Below are 25,159 nucleotides of genomic sequence, written 5' to 3' on the forward strand. Positions count from 1 at the left end.
GAGTCTCATCATGACTTAAAGTATTCTGAATTCTGTTTAAGGTTCTGTAATGCATTTATTGAGATGGTCACCTGCTTTCTATCTTGATTCTATTTACTGGCTTTAGTATAGTTATTACTTTACAAATATTTGAGGACCTTTTAATATCAAGAGTGAATTCTCACTTTTGGAATGTTCGTTGTTTTGTTTTCTGAGAAAGTTGCATGTAGTCCAGGATGAGATTGAACTTACCGTATAGCTGAGTGTGTCTTTGAACTACTAACGCTTGCCTCTTCGTGTCAAGTGTTGACACTGTAATGCGTAACACCATGTGCACCTTGATTGTGACATGGTCTTTTAGTGTGCTGTGGCATTCATTTTACTGCTATTTATTAAGGAGTTGGAAGTGAATGTTATCAGTGTAATTGATCTGTGGCTTGTCTTCGTGCTTCTCAATTGCATCTGGTTATCATGGTAACAATGACTTACAGGATGAGATTTGAATCATTGCTTTCCTTTCTATTTAATAGAATAGTTTAGATAATTGTATCCATCATTCTTTAAAGGTCTGATAGACGTTGGCAATGTATCTGCCCAATACTCAATTTTTCTGTGTTAGGAATTTTTAATTACAGTTCAATCCTATTGTATTTTATAGGTCTCTTTGGGGATTTATCTATTGTTGGTTCAATTTTAACAAGCCATTTATGTCTAGAACTATATTTTCACCTTTATTGACACATAACTGTTAAAAATATTACCAATCAGTCCTCTGGATTCCATTAGTTTCTGTTTTAAAAGACCACTTTTTCATCTAATATTTTGTTGATTTAGACATTTCCATCATTTCTTTTGGTTTGTAGTGGGATGAGTTTATCAATTTCATATATTTTTAAATATCAACCCTTTGTAGATTTTTAAAGTTACTTTTATATTGGTTAGTTTTTAGGTAAAAGGTGGAAGCTCATATGTTCTAGTGCTGTCCTGTGCAACACATCTTGTTAGAGGAGGCTGTCTCTTACCATCTGAGTCTAGGGATCACAGTCATTTCATCAGACTGGCCCTCAGACACTGTCACTGCTGAAAGCCATCTCAGCTGGCCCAGGAGCAGCTTGTTTGCAACAGTCTCTTTGTTTTTGTACTTTTGTTTTCGTCTTTGTTTTATGTACTTCCAACCTGATCTTTCGCTTCTCTTGTTTTTTATAAAGTGAATGGTTAGTATATTTCAGTTAACCTTATTGCTACTATAGATATGTATCACTGTAAATGTCTATCTTAGACAATTCATTTATTTCTCAGGGGAATATCAACAAAACATGTTGGTTTCTAAGGTTTACGTAGTCAATGCTTAGTCTATTCATTGAAATCTTCATGTAAAATCATGTTTCATTTCCCTTGTATGTGCTCCTCTTGTATTTTCCATATCAAGTGTGTATCCTGAAAAGAAACATAATCATAACTTTAATGAAATGTTATTTCAAAATTGAAACCAATGTTGCAATATATAATTGATGTCAGGAAGAAGATGGCTCAGTGGGTAAAAGCACTTGCATCTAAACTTCATGACCTGAATTTAATACCTAGGATCAACAGGATGAGAGAAGAGAATCTACTCCATGGGATAGTTCTCTGAATCTAACTTCCACATACATGCCATGGCACATATGTACCAACACGCTACTACAGAAAAGAAGTAAATGAATAAAATAAACAAACACACACATACACACACACACACAATAACAACAACAGAACAACAACAACAACAACAACTACACCTAGATATATAATTTATGGACCTATACTTAATGTGAATATTTTTTGTCATTTTCTCTTTCATTTCTTGAATGTAATATCTTTCTGAGCATTTTTGCTGTTTCTTTTTGTAATATATACTAAAATTTATAAAACTTTTATTTAATGTTATCTATTCAGCTATTCTGATCAAAAGAGGGTATAGTCTGTCTCATTCAAATTTAATAACAGAGGACTAACTTGTGAAATAAATATAACAAAAATTTTGATCAGCAAAGATAGTGTAATTTCATCCCCTAAGATAGAAAAGGATTGCCATGGGTTTATTAAGTAACAAAGAATCTCTACTTGTCAGTTTCAAATTTTATTCTAAACAAATACCAAAGTTCTTGACATTGCCCCAATTCACATTTTATAAAAATGACAATTTTATAGGTTTGGGACTTTCTTGTGCATTATTAAATTCTTGATACATATCTACCTGGTACTAAAAATAAAGTAAAACTTCAGTAATGAAACTTGAAGATGTCTCCTAGAATTGCCTTCTATCTCCAAGGTGGCATAGAAATTTGTCCTCAATGGAAAACTACTAATCAAGACATAAACCAAAATATTTTCTCTGGATCTCAAATTCAAAAAGAGAGTGTAGGGGATGGTATATCTATTATTTTCTTTTATTTACTTGAATATTTTATGTATTTACATTTCACATGTTATCCCCTCTCCCTCCTCTCCCATGCCTCTTTTGGCCTCCCCTTGCTTCTATGAGGATGCTCCTACTCCCACTCACCCACTCCTACATCAGTGCTGTGGCTTTCCCCTACATTGGGGAAGCCAGCCTTCATGGGACCAAGGTTTTCCCTCCTACTGATGCTAGAAAATGCCATCCTCTGCTACATGTGTGGCTGGAGTCATGGGTCCCTCCATGTGTCCTCATTGGTTGACAGTTTATTCCCTGGGAGCTCTGGTGGGGTCTGGTTTGTAGATATTCTTGTTCTTCCTATGAGGTTGCCAACTCCTTCAGCTTCTTTAGTCCTTTCCCTAATTCCCATTGGCATCTCCATGCTCAGTCCAATGGTTAGCTGCAAGAATCCTCAATTATGTCAGTAAGGGTCTGTCTCTCAGGAGACATCCATATCTAGGTCCTACCAGCAGGCGCTTCTTGAAATCAGCAATAGTTAACTGGGTTTGGTGGCTGCATATGGGATGGATCCCCAGGTGGGGCAGTCTCTCAATGACCATTTCTTCACTGCCTGCTCCACTCTTTGTCCCTGTATTTCTTTCTGTGCATATTTTGTTCTCCCTTCTAAGAAAAAAGAACACAGATACACATTGTGGTTTTCCTTCTCCTAGAGCTTCATATAATCTGTGAATTTTTTCATAGGTATTCAAAGCTTTTGGGCTAATATCCACTTATCAGTTAGTGCATAACATGTGTGTGTGTGTGTGTGTGTGTGTGTGTGTGTGTGTGTGTGTGTGTGTGTGTGTGTTTGTGATTGGGTTACCTCACTCAGCATGATATTTTCTAGTTCCATTCATTTGCCTAAAACTTTCATGTAGTCGTTGTTTTTAATAGCTCAGTAGTACTCTGTTGTGTAAAGGTACCACATTTTCTGTATCCATTCTTCTGTTGAAGGACATCTGGGTTCCTTCCAGTTTCTGGCTATTATAAATAAGGCTGCTATGAACATAGTGGAGCATGTGTCTTTGTTGCATGTTGGAGTATCTTTTGGGTATATGCCCAGAATGGAGAGAGCTGGGTCCTCAGGTAGTACTATGTCTAATTTTTTGAGGAACCATCAGACTGATTTCCAGAGTGGTAGTACCAGCTTGCCATCCCACCAACAATTGAGGAGTGTTCCTATTTCTCCACATCCTTGCCAGCATCTGCAGTCACCTGAATTTTGATCTTAGCCATTCTGACTGGTGTGAGGTGGAATCTCACGGTTGTTTTGATTTGCAATTCTCTGATAACTAAGGATGTTGAACATTTCTTTAGGTGCTTCTCAGTCATTCCTTAATTGAGAATTCTTTGTTTAGCTCTATATCCCATTTTTAATCGGGTTATTAGATTCTCTAGAATCTAACTTCTTGAGTTCTTCATATATTTTAGACATTAGCCCTCTGTCAGATGTAGGATTGGTAAATATCTTTTCCCAATCTGTTGGTTGCCATTTTGTCCTATTGATAGTCTCTTTTGCCTCATAGAAGCTTTGCAATTCCATGAGGTCCTGCTTGTTGATTCTTGATCTTAGAGTATAGGCCATTGGTGATCTATTAGGAAAACTTCCCCTGTGCCTATGTGCTCAAGACTTTTCTCCACTTTCTCTTCTATTAGTTTTAGTATATCTGGTTTTATGTGGAGTTCTTTGATCCACTTGGACTTGAACTTTGTACAAAATGATAAAAATGGGTAAATTTGCATTCATCTACATGCTGAACTCCAGTTGAACCAGCTCCATTTGTTGAAAATGCTATATTTATCCACTGGATGATTTTGACTCCTTTGTCAAAGATGAAGTAAACATAGGTGTGTGGGTTCATTTATGGATCTTTAATTCTATTCCACTGTTCGACCTACCTATCTCTGTACCAATACCATATAGTTTTATTTAATCATGATTTCTCTGTAATACAGTTGGAGGTAAGGGATGGTGATCCCCAAGAGATCTTTTGTTGTTGAGAATAATTTTCACTATCCTGGGTTTTTTGCTTTCCTAATGAATCTACAAATTGCTCTTTATAATTCTATGAAGAATTAAATTGAAATTTTGATGGGGATTGCATTGAATATGTACATTGCTTTCAGAAAATGGTCATTTTTACTATATTAATCCTGCCAATCAACACCACTTCATGATAAAGGTGCTGGAAAGAATAGAAATTCAAGGCCCATACCTAAACATAGTAAAAACCATATACAGCAAACCAGTAGCTAATATTAAACTAAATGGAGAGATTCTTGAAGCAATCCCACTAAAATCAGGGACTAGACAAGGCTGCCCACTCTCTCCCAACCTATTCAATATAGTTCTTGAAGTTCTAGCCAGAGCAATCAGACAAAGGCATAGAGATTGGAAAGGAAGAGGTCAAAATATCACTATTTGCAGATGATATGATAGTATATTTAAGTGATCCCAAAAGTTCCACCAGAGAACTACTAAACCTGATAAACACCGTCAGCAAAGTGGCTGGGTTTAAAATTAACTCAAGTAAATCAGTAGCCTTCCTCTACACAAAAGAGAAACAAGCCAAGAAAGAAATTAGGGAAATGACACCCTTCATAATAGTCCCAAAAAGTATAAAATATCTCGGTGTGACGTTAACCAAGCAAGTGAAAGATCTATATGATAAGAACTTCAAGCCTCTGAAGAAAGAAATTGAAAAAGATCTCAGAAGATGGAAAGATCTCCCATGCTTATGGATTGGCAAGATTAATATAGTAAAAATGGCCATTTTACCAAAAGCAATCTACAGATTCAATGCAATCCGCATCAAAATACCAATCCAATTCTCCAGAGAGTGAGAAAGAATTCCAAATTCATCTGGAATAACAAAAAACCCAGGATAGCTAAAACTATCCTCAACAATAAAAGGACTTCTGGGGGAATCACTATCCCTGAACTCAAGTAGTATTACAGAGCAATAGTGATAAAAAACTGCATGGTATTGGTACAGAGACAGACAGACAGGCCAATGGAATAGAATTGAGGACCCAGAAATGAACCCACCCACCTATGGTCACTTGATTTTTGACGAAGGAGCCAAAATCATACAATGGAAAAAAGCATTTTCAGCAAATGGTGCTGGTTCAACTGGAGGTCAGCATGTAGGAGAATGCAGATTTTTATCACCCTTTACAAAGGTTAAGTCCAAGTGGATCAAGGACCTCCACATCAAACCAGATACATTCAAACTAATAGAAGAAAAAGTGGAGAAGAATCTTGAACACATGGGCACTGGAGAAAATTTCCTGAACAAAACACCAATGGCTTATGCTCTAAGATCAAGAATCGACAAATGGGATCATAAAACTGCAAAGCTTCTGTAAGACAAAGGACACTGTGGTTAGGACAAAACGGCAACCAACAGATTGGGAAAAGATCTTTACCAATCCTACAACTGATAGATGCCTTATATCCAAAATATACAAAGAACTCAAGAAGTTAGACCACAGGGAGACAAATAACCCTATTAAAAATGGGGTTCAGAGCTAAACAAAGAATTCACATCTGAGGAATGCTGAATGGCTGAGAAACACCTAAAGAAATATTCAACATCTTAATCATAAGGGAAATGCAAATCAAAACAACCCTGAGATACCACCTCACACTAGTAAGAATGGCTAAGATCAAAAACTCAGGTGACAGCAAATGCTTGTGAGGATGTGGAGAAAGAGGAGCACTCCTCCATTGTTGGTGGGATTGCAGACTGGTACTACCATTCTGGAAATCAGTCTGGTGGTTCCTCAGAAAATTGGACATTGAACTACCTGAGGACCCAGCTATACCTCTCTTGGGTATATATCAAAAAGATGCCCCAACATATAACAAAGTCACATGCTCTACTATGTTCATAGCAGCCTTTTTTATAATAGCCAGAAGCTGGAAAGAACCCAGATGCCCTTCAACAGAGGAATGGATACAGAAAATGTGATACATCTACACAATGGAATATTACTTAGCTATCAAAAACAATGACTTTATGAAATTCATAGGCAAATGAATGGAACTGGAAAATAAGACACTGAGTGAGGTAACCCAATCATAGAAAAACACACATGATATGAAGTCATTGATAAATGCTCAATTACCCCAGATCCACAGAACACATGAAACTCAAGAAGGATGACCAAAATGAGAATGCCTCACTCCTTCTTTAAAAGGGGCACAAGCATACCCTTAGGAGAAAATAAGGAGGAAAAGTTTAGAACAGAGGCAGAAGGAACACCCATTCAGAGCCTACCCCACATTTGGCCCATACATATACAGCCATCAAACTAGATAAGATGGATAAAGCAAAGAAGTGCAGGCTGACAGGAACCGGATGTAGATCTCTCCTGAAAGACACAGCCAGAATATGGCAAATACATAGGCGAATGCCAGCAGCAAACCTCTGAACTGAGAACGGGACCCCAGTTGAAGGAATCAGAGAAAGGACTGAAAGAGCTTGAAGGAACTTGAGACCCCATATGAACAACAATACCAACCAACCAGAGCTTCCAGGGACTAAGCCATTACCCAAAGACTATCCATGGACTGACCCTGGGCTCCAACCTCATAGGTAGCAATGAATAGCCTAGTAAGAGCACCAGTGGAAGAGGAAGCCCTTGGTCCTGCCAAGACTGAACCCCCAGTGAATGTGATTACTGGGGGCTAGGGCGGTAATGGGGGGGGGATGGAAAGGGTAACACACATTGAGAAGGGGAGTAGGAGCAGTTAGCGGTATGTTGGCCTGTAAACCGGGAAAGGGAATAACAATTGAAATGTAAATAAGAAACACCCAAGTTAATAAAGATGAAAAAAAAATCCTGTCAATCCATGAGCATGGGAGATCTTTCCATCTTCTACGATCTTCTTCAATTTCTTTCTTCAGAGACTTGAAGTTATTCTCATACAAATCTTTCACTTACTTGATTAGAGTCACACAGAGTTATTCTACTTTGTTTGTGACTATTGTGAAGGGTGTCATTTCCCTAATTTCTTTCTCAGCTTATTTATCGTTTGAGTAGAGGAAGGCTACTGATTTGAGTTAATTTTATATCCAGCTACTTTTTTGAAGTTGTGTATAAGGTTTCGGAGTTCCCTGATGGACTTGTTGGGGTCACTTGAGTATACTATCATATCACCTGCAAATAGTGATATTTTGACTTCTCCATTTCCAAATTGTATCCCTTTGATCTCTTTTTGTTGTCTGATTGCTCTGGCTAGGATTTCAAGTAGTATATTGAAGAGGTAGGGAGTGGGCAGCCTTGTCTTCTCCTGAGTTTTAGAGGGATTGATTCAAGTTTGTCTACATTTAGTTTAATGTTGGCTACTAGTTTGCTGTATATTGATTTTATTATACACATAATAAAGGTATGGGCCTGAATACTTGATCTTTCCAAGACTTTTCATGAAGGGATGTTGAATTTTGTCAGATGTTTTCTTAGCATCTAATGAGATGATCATGGGCTTTTTTTCTTTTTTTTTTTTTTTTTGAATTTGTTTACGTACTGGATTGCATTGATGGATAACCATATATTGAACCGTCCTTGCATGGTTCTGCCTTTTATATGTTATTTGATTTTTTTTTTTTTTTTTTTTTTTTTTTTTTTTGGAGCTGGGGACCGAACCCAGAGCCTTGCGCTTCCTAGGCAAGCGCTCTACCACTGAGCTAAATCCCCAACCGTTATTTGACCTTTTTATCTTACTACTTTTAATATTCTTTCTTTGTTTTGTGCGTTTGGTGTTTTGACTATTATGTGACGGGAGGTGTTTCTTTTCTGGTCCAATCTATTTGGAGTTCTGTAGGCTTCTTATATGCCTATGGGTATCTCTTTTTTTAGGTTAGGGAAGTTTTCTTCTTTAAATTTGTTGAAGTTATTTTCTGGCCATTTTATTTGGGAGTCTTCGTTCTCTCTACACCTGTCATCCTTAGGTTTGGTCTCTCATTTTGTCCTGAATTTCCTGGATGTTTTGGGTTAGGATCTATTTTCTTTTTGCATTTTCTTTGCCTGTTGTGTCAATGTTTTCAGTGGTATCTTCTGCCCCTGAGGTTTTCTCTTCAATCTCTTTTATTCTGTTGGTGATGCTTGCATCTACTACACCTGATCTCTTTCTTTGTTTTTTTTTTTTTTTTTTTTTATCTCCAGGTTGTCTCCCTTTATGATTTCTTAATTGTTTCTATTTCTGATTATAGATCCTAGATGGTTTTGTTCAATTCCTTCACCTGTTTGTTTGTGTTTTCATGTAACTCTTTAAAGGATTTTTGTGTTTCCTTTTTAAGGGCTTCAACTTATTTACCTATGTTGTTCTGTATTTTTTTAAAAGGAGTTATTTATGTCTTTTTTCAAGTCCTCTCTCATCATCATGAGATGTTAATTTAAATCCAAATCTTGCTTTTCCTGTGTGTTGTGATATCCAGTATTTGCTATGGTGGGAGACTGGTTCTGATGACCTCAAGTGTCTTGACTTCTCTTGCTTAGGTCCTTATGCCTGGCTATTCCCATCTGGTTATTTCTGATGTTAGTTGGTCTTGCTATCTCTGTCTGGATCTTATTCTTCCTATTGACCCATGTGCATGTGAATCTGTGATCTTAGGAGTGAGACTGCTTCTGTGAGACCAGCTCTCTCTGGGAAGGTTTTAGGTCTGGAGGTCTGTGGGACAGCCTTAGCTCTAGGTGCAAATGGAAACTGGATGTTGTATATTTCTTTCTAAATTTAGCTTCTTCTCTCTATTTTTTGTTCTATTATTTTAAATGTCAATAGTTTAACCTACACACAATTCTTTTAGATCTAAACTAAAAGTGTGTGAAAGAGATACCAATACTTTTCCCCTAGAAGAGTAAATATTTACAAAACTGCTTATTCTTAATAAATTGCATGACATAAGTTTTACTTTGAAGGAGCCCTTTAAATTAAGTCACATGTAGCCTGTTTTAATATTCTTAGATATAACACATAATTTTTCAATTAAACAGATTTTATGATCAACCTTTGCAAATAGTCGATCATAACATCACTATAGTAGTAAAATCCTGAAATATTATAAATAGATATTTGTACAGGTTGAATGAATAAGTAGAAAATCAGTTATGTGCCAGATGGAAACTTATTGAGTACTATATGTAAATGTTGAGAAATAAATAACAAAGTTTATATATTCATAAATCTTGCATTGAAGTAAGATATAATTAATATGTAATGTGTTGGATGATACAATAGGCTTTGCAGCAAAATCAAGTTGTCTTAGGAGATGATGAGGCATAGAACTGTTCTGTTTGGTTGCATTCTATGTTATTCAGTGGAAAATCTTGTGGAATTTCTCAAAGGTTTTTGAGTAAGGGATTGAATACAATGAAGTTCATCATACTAGCACATGGCAAATGTTAACCCTTGTCACTTTTTATTCATAGAAATTTCAATGAATGTTTGTGTTTGTTCTGATTAGTGGTTTTCTATTGAAAGCATATTTCTACTCCACCTAAGGAGACAGAAGGCATCACTTGGAGACACTGTTGTTTATAATATATAGAACTAGATTTATATATGTTTCTCTAATTTTGCTTATTGGATGTGTGAATTTCTGCACTTGTATTGCCTGCATGCCAACTGGTGCATGTGGAGGAAGCCAGAGGACACATTTCAGGAATCTGCACTTTCTGTCACCTAGTAATAACTGTTGATTGAATTAAGGATGTCTCACTGGCGTGCAAGTGCCTCAACTTGATGAGCAATTTTGCAGGCCCTAAATTATAAATGAAAGATATTGCTCCAAAATAGAAACATATATTTAGAATAACATGTACTTATCCCATTGCAACTTAGACAAAGTAGAGAAGTTGTGAACATGTATGCCTGTTAAAACACAAAATTAACAAATGCTATAAAATTTTACAATGCTTGCACTTCATAACCTTTGGAAAATAATTATTTAAGATGACGACTATTATAAATATATTCAGATAAAAACCAGAGATAAGGAAAAACTTTAGTGAGTTTATTTGAGGAAGACATTTTTGTGAACTGAAATATATCAAACTAAAATAATTTATTTTTGTGATGGCTTTAAAAGAAATATTACAAAAAAAGGAGTGAAATGGACTAATTATTTAGTTATTCAGTTGCTATTTTAATCTACCTTGTTTTCCTTCTTTCCTTAGTTGACATGTTTGATTGACAAAGGTTGTGTTGTGCTTGCCTCTCCCACAAACATTTACTAAAAATGGCCAAAGTTATGTTTTCCCCAAATTTAAAATATAAATAATATTAAGGCTGTTTCTATAGACAGCTGGTTCTTTTTACCAAGAACTTTTCAGGTCTAATGTCCACGTTTAATATTAGATTAATAAGAATAAACTTCCCTAATTTGTGTGCTAAGATTACATATATAAAACATAAAATTTTATTTTAACTCTGCGGTGTAGCTAGCATTGCAGAATTTTTTTCCCACAGATTCCAGGACCTGTCATTTTAGACAATATAATGACATTTTATTTGGGTGGCTGTACTTTCCTCTTTGAGTTGCTCAGCAATATTCTCTGTACTTAATAGAAGTTGATTACTTCTAGCCCCAGCTGTAGGGCTGGAGAATGAATCCAGGTAATAAAATGTGATCAAGCCCAGAGTGGGCATATCACCCAAATTGACCTCATTGAAGTACACCTCAGCTATTGGACTGGATGCCGTTGAAAGTAATCCCGAGAAGGAAATAGAGATGTCTTAAGGGTCAGGCAGAGAGAGGCAAATAATGCAAGAGAGACAACTAGATTAATGGTTTCTGTTTCTATAACTAAATTTCTGATATTGGTTAACATATAATGTAAATCAATTTATTGTTTGTCATTCTGGAAGCTGAGATATCTGAAAGTATGACTGACCATAATACTTGATGGAGTAGTCATTAGAACATAAAACCATGATATGGGGTATTACATAGGTGATTGCTTTGCACTGCTATAAGAAAAATATCCAAACAGAAAGCAACATACAGTAGTAAAGGCTTATAATATTCCATGTTTTCAAGGGCTCCAGTCCATTTGTCATCAGCTGGCATCATTGCTTTTTGGCTCAAAATGGGGAAGAACATCATAGAAGGAATGATATAATGTAGTAGTGGAACAAATTGCTTACCTGATGTTTCTGAGAGAGAAGAGCGTAGCGGAAAATGACAGAGATATACAGAAGGGTAGAGCTCAAGACAGATGATGTTTCTCACATTTGAAGATATATGCTTCATACTCAATCCTCCAGTGTTATACTTCCACCAGCTTGGCCCAAAAGTCTTAAGACATTGTTAAGCTATGAATTTATTGATGGATTATGTTAGTTTTCCATGATACAATCCTTTCTCCAAAGACTATTAGCTAGCATCCAAATCTTTTAGCACATGGTTTTTCTTGGACAGATTATATACAAATCATAATACAAATTGAGACAGGAATACTGATAACAGACTTGTGCATTATAAATCTTCTAAAACCATCATTATATTCTCATCTTCTTGGCCTCATCTAATGTTATTGAGACTCAAAGGTTATTCCTCCAGCTATCACCAATTTGAATGTTATCTTGCAACCTAGGAAATTGAGGTTAACACATTAGAGTCACAGGATTCCTGTAGCAGATAAAAATATGGATTTTAGTGCATAAGAAATTTATTTTCCAATGCTATGAAGTGCAGTTCATGGTGTTGTTGGTGATCATAATTTGTGTCTTGAACTTAGAAGACTAAAGGGTAAATATTCACTAGCTGTGTATTACTGTTACCCATTTGACATATGAGGTTGAAAAAAATTGTATAATAATGCTTGAGGATTATTTTATGGACATAATTTTGACAAAGAGTAAATTTGTTACTACTTAATTCTTGGTTACATTAAGTATATAATATTATACAATGAAATATGCTTCAATGTAAAGAATTAAAGTACAAAGCAGCATAGTGTAGAGTTAAGCAGTTTATGTGGAGCAAAGGACAGAAAGCTGAGATGTTCACTGGTATCACCAGTTGACACAGTCAGTAATGTTAAGTGATTCCTACAGCCAGTATTGCTCTAAACCAAGGCTTCTTAAAACCTTTCAATCGCAACCCTTTTTTATCCACGCATCTATGATTGGATTCCTTATATATAGATTTATAATATTGGTATTCAAGTCAAGAATTTACTAAAACAAAAGGTTAATTTATTTAAGAAATTCATTGCTCTAAAATATTATAATTTATTAAAAAGTGACTTTGCATAATAAAACATGGATGTACTTCTATATTTTGACATACAATATTAAGTTTTAGCCAATGCTCAATACTTTAAGACACAAAATATTTTCAACGGTTTTCAAAATTATTTAATAATTTGATTTTATAATTCACAAATAATGGGAACTATGTTTCAGAAAATATATAGTACAGTAGTTGTAGTATGCTTGGGACAGTTAGAAAATTCTGAAAATTCTATCACAATAAATCTATTACCTAAATGCACCGATTCGATATCCAGCTACCCCATAGCTTTTCATTTCCACTCTAAGATTGATAGTGATCTATTATTTCAGTAATATTGAAGTGCAGTTAAGCTTCCCTGTTTTAATCACTAAGAATAAAGATACATGGTATGAAGTACTTTGTTACTTATTATAAGAAACTTCTTAATCTTCACCAGCAGCAGTATTAGAAAACCATTAACTCAAACATGTTAATTCTATGAGGGGGTAGGCTTCTGAACTATGTCTATGGTCTTTCAATTCTACTGCCAGTGCTTAAATGAATTGTGATTTTGTTCTACCATATACCAAGGAGGCTCACTCAGCCTCATTAACATACATGGAATGAAATAATATATAAAAATGTCTAGGAGAAAGAGCACGTGATGCAGTAGGTTTTATTCAAAATACTGCTGCTCTTGGCAGAAAGATCATGGATATCTCTTTGTGTAATGTCAAATAAGAAGCTAGAACAAGATTACTCTATCTGCTTCTAATGCTAAAACACAAAACCCAAATCTGACTAAACTTCCAACTTCATACTGCAACTGAATGGCCCAAAATTCTATACTTTGAGTAAGAAGATAATAGGTATCTTGAGTCATCATATGTTTTGTCCTTTCAACTCCCACAATTAATTATTTACTACCATGTATTATTGATCTCTTGTCAATAGATGAAAGAAATTAATGACCAAGTTTTGTTAAATACAATTTCTCTTTATTATTCTATCTTGTTCACTTTGGTCATTTCTCAAGGTGCTAGGAAATGTCATTGCCAAGGGCAGTCACTTATCTTTGTACATTCTACAAACCACATTTCAATCATAATGCTGAGAAACTTTTAATGTTAATTCCACAACATAAGAAAAACATACATGGTTAATTTAAGAGTTAGAAAATATCTTTCTCTTCTTTGAAAAATACTCTAAAGTTAAATGGAATTTTAATCACTTCTAATATTCGAATAAAATAATTAGAAAAGTAATTTTAAAGGTTAATGTAATTTTGTGTCATATAATTTCTTTCATATATCCTATACTCATCTATTTATACAAACCATTTATAACATGCTGTCAGGTTACAATTGGAACTATAAATTTTTCAGTACATATTCTATCTCTAGGATAATTTAGTAGTTAGCCATCAAATTACCATTTCAATTACAATGCAAATGGACACACGAATACAACGTAATTTATTTAAATGCACTCCCCTTTGCCTAGTACATTGTCACGGTACCACTCTGTTCAAGTTTCATTTATGAAGTAACATTTACAGTTATGGTGAATAAGAAAATGAATAGGCACATAGAATCTGGTTTCCATTAATATTTTACTCTAACTGGTGAACACTAAATGATGTCACCCTTTCTATTTCCAACATTTCCATTTTTACATTACCTAAAACCAATTCTAAATACCTCTTTTTCTTTCAGAATTAAGAAGCTTCATGGATCTTTTGTAGCTACAGATGTCAAATTTTATGCTCTTTAGGTGTTTATATTCTCTCTCACTGGAAGGCAATGAATACACATTCTCAAAAAGAACTTTTTTATGCCATATTTGAGCTTTTCAGTCATCTATTTCAATACTCCCTTTCTTAGTCCAGAGAACACTATATCCCATTTACAAACTCACAACTTCATGTTATAAGCGGAGAAAAATTTAATAGCTACACTTCTGTCAGTTTTCCATTAAAATACATTCTTTTGCTTTTGTGAGACTTTTTCTTTCTGGTTTCATAGAACTCGTGATTTTAATACATAACTTCAAAAATAAGATGATCATATGTGCATAGTAGTTATGACCTCTTTAAACCACTTTCCATAGATAATTAGAAACTAAGCCATTAGCCAACCTAAATTCAGACTTTGACACCTAATTTATACCATTTTCACTTCTATGGGATAGAACACTGAAACTTCTGGATCAGAGTTAATGCAAATAGTGAAATATATCTGTACATTTTATTTGCTATCTGAGAAATTATAAGAGCAAATTGTGAGTGACACTTTGTTCTGACACTATTCTGATATGTCCTGGATATTTTTCACATAGACAATTCTGTGTGATGGAATTATTGGCAAACTAGAAGATGCCTGACACCAAAATTTCTGTATTTATTATGATTTTATCTTACTGATCCACTGCATACAGAATGGCTGATGTGTCCATCTTTCTTGCAAACTGATTCAATGTCAATACCAAATTCCAGAGAATAGCTTATTGTTAAATGTTTCTAATCCAACATAAATCCTTTTTTTGATTTTACTATTATCAAGTCATATAGTATCTTCTTATATCTTATTGATCAAATGAAAATTACAGCATTCTCACCTCTCTAATGTAGGCAATTCAATGAATTATTATTTATTGACTATTTTAACTAGTGCTTTAAAATTTGTACCCTAATAGATAATGGTATGTGAGAGAAATGCTTCAAGGATGACCTCACCTGTGTTACAATGTTGACCTCTGAACAAACTCAGATAATGGTTGGTGGCTTTTCCCACAAAACCATAGTTAATATATGTTTTTCCAGCCCACTGCTCCTAACAATCTCCTTCACCTTCCAGGGAAACCATTCAAGACACTTTAGAGGCTTCATCATTATCTTTCCCTATTCCTTGTGAATAGAAGAGAGGGAAAAAAATTCTAGTGCTGTACCTATTTCCTTTCCTCTTAAATTGTCTCTTGCAGTTAAATAGAAGTAAGCTAGCTAAGCACTCAATGTAGTTAATGAAAACTAAAATCCAACTTAACTCTTGATTATCTGGGCTTTGTTGAGAGAAATCCAGGGAAATTGTAGTTACTTTTACTGATAATCGTATGTTGTACATATGTTAAAAATTATATTTTACCTATATCATATATGCTTTTTTGGTGAAAATTTGCATTTTGAGTATTATAATTTTAAATAAAAATGTCAAGGTACTTATTGACCACATAAACACTACCAGAACAAAACATATATATATATATATATATGTATATATATGTGTGTGTGTGTGTATACGTGTATATATATACACGTATATATATACACATATATAATGTAAAAATAATTCAATACTGAAATGATATATTATTAATATTTATATTAGAGTCAGTATTTTGTTATAGACAAGAAAGTGTGAATGTCTAGAGCAATCTTCTTATGAGTAAACTTGATTCAATTAGTCATTATGGTCCCATTGACCATCCAAATGCCAATGGGAAATGGTTCTTCAGTAACTGGATAACTGAGTAGTTGCTATATACATTTGTATCATACTCTAATATTAAGAACCACAACATATGTATCGAAGCATAGAGGGTCCAGGGGGAAAAAATCACAGAATTTAGGGAAAGTGAGATTAAAACTAAGGACCTTTGAGTTATTTTCACATAACTGAGAGGAGGGGGACCTTTAGGCAATTCAATGGAGAAGAAAATATATGGTATAACAAAATCATAATAAGATTTATATTAAAACCAGAGTAAAATATGATAGAAATAGAACTGATAAGTGAATAATGAAAGTAGGTAAACCTGGGTTTGTGTGGCAATAGTGAAGTGGTGATGTTTTACTATCAAACCTAGGAAGTGAGATTTATTTGCACTTGGGAAGTGATAGTATACTGAGGCAGAGTATGAGAATGGAAATACTAAAACAAAACAAACGAATACCTGTTTATTGAAGTAACCGTTAAATATTTGTTAAATGCTTTAATCAAGGCATAGAATATAACATGCCAAATAAAAAAATAACGGATGCTCTCTAATCAGGAAAGGATAAATGTAGTTATGAAAATATAAGCAGTATATGACATACTTAACTTAGAATTTAGTAACAAGCTTTTTAATGGTTTATTATTTTAAACATTTAAAAACTAGTATTAACTTGAGATGAAAATGGTGTAATTATGTATAATGCCCTGTACACTTCTAATGGGAGTGCTGTTTAGCATAACATCTTAAATGATAATTAGTACGTTTCAGATTAGCCTCTCTTAACCACTGTATTCAATCACTAAGAAATATTCAGAGGTTAATTAAATGTGTTGAGGCACATCTATAACAACATTATAACAACATCCTTTAGAGATGTAAATGATTTGAAGTCAATATATGAACCTAATTTGCTACATTACCTAATCATTATAATTTTATGGTTACTAAGAATACACAGACATTAAGGAGAGTATTAAGAATGACCAGCAATATAAAAAAAGCTGAAGTCACAATGAAAAAACAGTATATTCTATTAATTATATAGTATATACAGTACATTTTAGAGTATATTTTATTAATTATAAAACCATAAAAAATACAAAATGTGAGTTGTATTATGAAGATTATTATTACATTAAAAATTATAAACTGTTCTTGTTTTTATATTTATCATATAAAATGGCCAAATTCATAAAAATTATTGAATTTTGTTTTTATAGAGTTTGAATGTATAGCTTGCTGACAGCAATCAGAAGCTGTGGAAAGATAAAAATGTAATATAACAGAAGTAATATCACACACATATACATAGATACACATATATATATACATATAGTATACATATATGTACATATATGAGTATGCAGTTATATACTTTGAGAGATTATTTTCTTTTACATAGGGCTTTTATTTTATCTTATTTTCATTGGATATTTTATGTATTTACATTTCACATATTTTCCTCTTTCCAACCCTCTACCATAACCCCTCCTCCTCCTTCTATGAAGCTGCTTCCACTCCTGCCCACACATGCCCACCTCAACACCCTGGCATTCCCCTAAACTGGAGAAAGGAACCTTCAAAGGTCCAAGGGTTCTCCTCCTATTGATGCATGACAATCGTTTTAAAAAGATACATTTGTTTATGAGAGTTTATTCTAATGTGTTTCTTAGATTTGATGAAAATCACTTTGTTTATTTGTATGTATATTATACTTTCAAAATCACCAAAAAGATTAAAGTTTGCCCAACCAAGGCACATAATAATTTAGAAGCTAAAAAAATTCCACAGCGTGTAAGAGATAAATATACAATACGAGACATATTTGTAAACGCTAGTAGTACCATTAAGTAGGAAGAAATTTTAGTATATATCAGTCTAAAATAGTTATTGTCTGCCTAAGGCATAAGTTACTTTAGGTATATGTTTAGTTTCATGTCAGAGTGAAATTTATGTAGTTACTTATTGAGGGTGTCCTAGAAGATACTAGGCTGAATCAAGTAAAAAAAGTGCTATCTCATCTGCCCTCGGTCAAAGCAACAAGCTAAGGACAATATTATGTAACGTCATTCCACAGAAGGAGGGGGTCCTGGCCCAAGTACAATTTTGCTTTTAGAATGGAAAATGGGGTTCTATTTTAAAACCCCAGCGTTTCTTAACTGTAGGCTTCTATAAAACTAAACGTGACATATTTCAACATATTTTGGCATGAAGCAAACATTATTTCAAAGGCTTTGGACATCACAAAGACTAGTCAGGTCCATCAAAATTGAAAGTGCTATGTAGGGCCTGTGTAAGTGGAGAGAGAGTGGAATGGATTTCAGTTCAGTTCTGTTCAGTAAGGTGGAGCTTCAGTAGAGTTAAGCTTTAAAAAGTTCAATTCTTATCAAAAAAAAAAAAAAAAAAAAAAGACTGCCTCTGAACTCTTAAGTCATGGAGGCTGAAATGTTCTAGGCCTAGGTTAGCAGAAGGAGGCCAGTATGTGAAGCCTTCAAGGCCCAGACTTGCAAAAGATTGGATTGTACTGAGCCGGGAAGCCAGGCCAAGTCCTAGGGATAGATAGAAATCCTGTGGACTTAGATCAAGCTCTGTATTCACACCGTTTGGTTACAGCTCTCATCTCATCCCTCCATCTGAGGAAATAAAACTGGCATTTACAGGTACATCTGGCACTCGACATGGGGCTCACGTGGTTCCTGAATCAAGAATCCATTCACAAGTAGAGCAGTTTATTCCACAACACTACTGTGAGAGGCTGCAAACTCTTACTTTCTTTTCCTCTGCTTTTCTGAGATCGCTCCTATGCCTTGGAGACGATAGTGTCTATTTCCCATTCAGGGTGAGCGTTTAACAGTCACTTATTTTTTATATTATGTTGACTAGTTATGAGTAAGCATAAACAATTATCTTTTAAAATAAGCTTCCAATAACAAGCCAAACAGGAGCAAAAATTTTTGATACAAACGTGAATATTCAGAAAGCTATCAGATGTGAAAATTATAATTGTTTACTCATTGGGTTTTCCTAGACAAACAATTCCAGGGATGAATTCTGGAACTGAAACAAGGCTCATTGTGAGGGCTTCAGTGTCTAGAAGAAAGTGATGGTTTCAGCAATAACAGCTATTCCAACTGCATGAGCAAACATAGGCTTTCCTGAATGATGATAATACAGTATATTGAGTGTGCAACCAAGTAGGATCAACGGTGAGAATTCTTCTCCTATAGCCTCAGAAGCTCACTATATAACTAGCAAAGCTAGTCACAAACCAGTAAGTTTCTAGTGAAGTGCCCATGCCCTTTTTCCGTAACATGGATCCAAAGCTTGTGGTATCTTTAACAGCGGTCTCTGGTCATCTGGTCTCTCCTCATCTGCCTCTGGTGGGAAATACAAAGTAGTACTAATAGGTCGTGTTGCTTTAATGTGGGTGCTTAATCTTGGCAGTATAAGTTTATGACTGTGGAGGAGTATCTTTTCTCCCAACAAAAGTGCCTTTACATAAACTACATTTTATTTCAAATATTTTTTGCTCTCTCCTTGTATTTATTCTCCTTGAATTTATTCTTTTTTACATTTTCTCCCTTCTCCTATCTGCTATAGCATTCAATTTCTAATGGCTTATATTTCTAAAATCTCTACATATTTTATAAATGTGTATATAAGTTGTTTTACTGAAGAGATTTCATTAATTAAAGACTGAGGATATACAAATGAAAATAATTTATTTGCTCTTATCATAAATATGCCATACCTTATACTATATGGTAATCTAGTGAGTCAAAAGAACTTAATTAACATTTAAATCATTAAAATATGTATTTTATTGGTTAATATTGCAATATAATTAAATTGTTCAACTTTCCTTTTCTTCCAAACCTTTCCATACATTTTTTCATAGCTCTCTTTCATATTCATGATTGTTTTTCCAATATTTATTGTTACATACATATATGCCTATGTCTCTTTGTATATATATATTCATATATAGATATAGATACTAAGTATATAAATTCAACCTTCTTACTCTGTATATTGTTACTTGTAAATATGATTTTATGACTGACCATTTGGTATTGGATAACAACTTGGTGTTCTCTTTTTTGGAAACTATTTCTCCTACTTTCATTATTCCTTAATTACCAATAGTTCTATGTTCAGGATTGAGGCCTCATAGACTTTTCCGTGTGTGTGTGTGTGTGTGTGTGTGTGTGTGTGTGTGTGTGTGTGCCTGTGTATGTAAGAGGGAGAGAGAGAGAAAGAGAGAGAGAAATGAGAGAGAGAGAGAGAAAGAGAGTGTATATATGTATGTGCATGTGTATGTGTTTGTGTGTGCAAGTTTGTTTGTGTGTGCATGTATGTGTTTTCATTCTTAACTCTTGGGTATGAATTTGCTTATATCTTCTGACACTTTTAGGAAACACAATTTTACAACAATCCCTTGATTCTCTGACTGGTATATCTTTCCTTCCCCTCTTCTAAGTGTTGCTAGAGTCTTGGGTGAGATTTTGGTATTCTACAATGTATCTCTTAGGATATTGCTACAAACAGCATGTACTTCAGATGCAGGGCCCAGAGGCTCCTGACTACAACTGACCTGAAGGACTGGTTTTCATGATACCTAAAGGTGCCACGTAAGATTGCCAAGGAGAAAAGCAACCAAGAGCCCTACACATCTATGATTCCTGTGAGCCACTGCAGCACCCAGTACTAGGAGCGTGCAGAACTTGATGGTAGCCAATAGATATCATTCAGACTCTTAATGATAGCTTGAATACTTTTATCTTTCTCATTTGTGTTAGTGTGTGTTACATGTGCTGTACCCAACCATGAAGCTCATGATTTCAGGGTCAAAGCTGACCTCTGCATACCAGGTGAATTGATTCCCCATAATCAATCTCCCATGTCTTTTTGATGTTTTTCTAAATCCCTAATGCATTCAAAGGTTAGCATTACATCACCTGTGAGATTAGATATTTGGCCACTGTTTATTATATATTTTCTCTGCTTCCATGCAGATTTTAGGAATGCAGGGTTATTCCATCAGTCACCATGCCTCAAAGCTTCACCAAGGAGCTTCAGACATACTTCCAATCTCATTTTAAATCTTTCCCAATTGGAAGGCAAAATAATACCAGAGTCCCGTCGTTTCCTACAGTTTTTTCCCTTATTATCACCTAGTCACAAGAGATTGTCAGCCTACATCTCATTCTCACCACACTACAAATGTTTCTTTGAAATTAAGGGTTAGAATAGAGAAAAGCATTTTCACATTCTTTTCTCCTCTTAATCATTATTATTATTATATTGCAAGTTCTAACTGGGCAAACAGCTCAGCCTTAGTCGTATGTGTTATATCTCAGAGTAGGGGCCATGAGGAGGTGTCGTATCCTGGTTATGATCTTATGATAACAGCACTGATTTTAAGGATTACCACATATCTTTTGATCTCTCAGCAATTTTAAAAACCCTGCTAACAAGGCAGCTAATGTTTTCCAGAGGGTAGGAGAAGCACTCCATATCACGAAGAAGAAGATGATTGGCCCACATATACGTGGTACCCCATCTTCAGACACAACAGCTTCAGTTGCATGCCTTTTTCACCCATCACATGAACAGTGCAATTGATGCCCTGCCATTTGGTAACACATTGAGAAGGATGGTCTTTTCAAGGTTTCTCTGTAGATTCCTCATCCTCATCTCATCATGCACTGAATAGACAATGGGATGTTTTCTCTAAACTTATCTTGGGTTCTGTAATGTCCCTGTTAAGGAATCTAGAGTGCATTTAAATTTCCATGGAGAGAAGAAAACACTCTACTTTAGACAAGGCTTCAGTGACAGACCATAGAAATAATTGAATCTAATTCTAGATTAATGGACCAATAAATTTAATTGCAGTTACTTACCAAGTCATGTGCTAGAAGTTTTTTGTAAGGCAGCACAATCAGCTTACAGCAGTTGCATCACCGAAGGGACCATTCCCACACAACTGGTATCCACTTATACATTCTTGCAGGTCATCGAAGTCTAGTTTGCTTGAAACTCACTTTCCTAATAGACTTTCACCTGCTCAGCCTTTTGCTGGTCCAGGGCTTGACATCAAAGCTTCTGAGAGTTCAGCAGTGCAGTAGTCATGTCCTTCCTTGAGCACTGCATGGAATAACATTTGCTCCATGTTGATATTTTCAGTCTTCTTTCTCCTAAGATTCTCAAACGAACAAGCCTTGCTCTTCAGCAATGCATTTCAAGTTTTCACCTTGTAGCAAAGGTAAAACTGTTTTTTCAAAGAATGTATTCTGATTACAGTTTCCCCTCCCCCAACTCCTCTGATATTTTCTCTACTTCTTCTTTCTCATCTGAATCCATAACCATCCTGTCTCTTCTTAGAAAAGAAACAGTCATCTAAAGAATAATAGGGATCTCTCTCTCTCTCTCTCTCTCTCTCTCTCTCTCTCTCTCTCAAAACATTATGAGACAAAGAAATTTCAAGGTGCCATTGAGTTTGTGTTGGCAACCTACTGATGGGAATGGGGCCTTAACTTAAAACTGGTTTGTGTCTCTAATTCCATTGGGAAGAGCTGATATTTCATTTGTGAGTAGTTATTAATTGGAGAAAATTCAGGGCTAGAGAAATTGGCTTCGGTCACTTTTTCCTCTCAGAGCTGGGAATACATTTAGTCCAGACCAATGCAAGCTGTGTGTGCAGCTTCCATCTCTGAATTCTGAGCTTTGCTTTGTTTATTTATGGTGCTTTGCTTCCATAGTGTCGTTCTTCCCCTCTGACTCTTAACAATCTTTTGTTCTACACTTCTTCATGATTCTCTGAACCTTGACGGGAGGAATAGGATGGAGACTTCCATTTAAAACTGTGTTCTGATGGGTTTCAGTGTCTGTATAGTTTCCAGCTCTGGGTCACTGTGTTCCCAGGAACTTCAAGAGAAAGTCTCTGTAATGATGGGTGAATAAGGCAATGTCTCTAGGATTTATTTTTGGCTGCATTTCTTTAGCAGAATGGTAGGATTTGGTTTTCCCATGTCCCCTGGCCCATCTGGTCTAAGACTCTTGGCCATCTGGGCAGTAGCTGGGATGTGCTCCATCTCATAACATGGACCTTGAAGCTAATCAGTGCAAGATTGTTCCACACTTGCACTAGCCTATCTTGAGATAATATCATCATTGTAGATCAGAGGCTATGTAGCAGGCTTGATTGAGGTTTACCTTTTTCCTTTGGTAGAATGCAGAGTACCTTTTAGTTTATAGGCCTGAAGGCTATGCATAGGGACCACTTTCACTTCTCCAGTTTCAATGATTTGTGTAGGTGTAGTAATATACAACAGTGCCTTACTGTCATTAAGGAGAACAAACCGTAGCCTTGGCAACAACCTGAGTGGTTTGGTTTCCATAAGGCCTCTTTGGGTAGCAACTCAATTACATGCAGCCCATTCCTAGCACTGGAAGCTTCATTTGGTGGCAAGAGATATCCAGTTGGGCCTCCATCTTCACAGTATTGAGAAATTTTATTTAGATCATTTTAATACATGTATATGTTGTAGTATTAGTTTTCTGTATGACCATAGCCATATTATTGAGATCCTATTGGTGCAAGTTCCCTGTCATAACTAGAAAACACAGTATCATAGAAGATTCCCTGGTACTCTGAGTTTGGGTCTTACAACTTTCTGGTTCATGATCTTCAATGTTCCCTGTACCCATAGTGTTTGAGTTATGCTCTAAAATTATGACCTCAGTATGGATGTCCCATGCTCAGCTATTCTCTTTAGTTTCTTGATTTTTCTAATGATCTCTACCTTCTGAAAAGTTTACTTGATGCGAGTTGGAAATACATGTATCTGTAGGTACAAGAGCATCTATTTATAATAGAGTTAGGGATTATATATATTTTGGGAAAGCAGGGGTAATATATTCTCCTTTAAGATTCAGGACTTTACTATTTTGGGGTTATTATCAAGGTTTATAGCACAAAGCACCATTTCATTTTCCTATTGTTCAGACCTTAAATCCTATTAGACAGCTGTTGGTTACTGCCAAGGTACAAATGTCATCACTGTACCATTAGAGATATCTTCTCACGAGTGCCATTGTTGAGGCTCACAGACCTCACATGCTATGTATGACTACTGCTTCCTTTATTCCCTTGGCAGCTTGCACAGCAACTTCCAGTACTATTAAAAAGTGTCCCCAGGGAAGAATCTGTGGCGTCAGGTCTAGCTAGAATTCTCTGAGTCCTGTGTTCAAAGAATTTGATATCTTCAGCCATAAGGACTTATCTTCAACTGCTGGGGCAAAAAACCCCATCAACTTATTATGTTTTGGGAATCTTGCATATATTCTGACCCCAAGCAAAAGAGAGTTCCTGATGCCTGATTTGGTTTTGTATTACCTAATCCTATGGGTCTTAGAGAAGCTAATAACACCATCAATTTTATAACTTTAACTTATACATATATATTGTATAATATATAGATATAAATACAAATATGTATATGTAATATTATATATAAGATATATTACACAAATATAAATATGTATTTATTATATTCTATGTATATGTATTATATATAATTTAGGGAAAAAATGTAATGATTCCCTATGGCTATCTCAAATATACTTAGTATTATTTATCCCTGTTCCCTACTCTTTTCCTCTGAACAGGTAAAACCTCACCTTTGTGATTTCTCCTTCATATCATCTCTATCTGTCTATTCCCCTCTCTAGAGCTTTATCTCTTCTCCATATTCCCTTTTTACTTACCTGATATTTGTGGTTACTCCAAGTTTTATACTCATATATGAAGCTTTGAATCTAGAAACTATAAATGAGAGAGAAAATGAAGGGTTGTCTTTTTCTATCTGGGTTTGCTCACCTAGTATAGTATTTCTATTTCATAAATTTACCTGAACATGTCATCTTTCATTTTTTTAAACTGAATAGCATTCTGTAGTGAATATGTATAACATTTCTCTTATCAACATATCAGTTGAAAGGAGTTTAGCCTTCTTCCATATCC

The sequence above is a fragment of the Rattus rattus genome, chromosome 13, assembly GCF_011064425.1.
Source record: "Rattus rattus isolate New Zealand chromosome 13, Rrattus_CSIRO_v1, whole genome shotgun sequence".
NCBI lineage: Eukaryota > Metazoa > Chordata > Mammalia > Rodentia > Muridae > Rattus > Rattus rattus.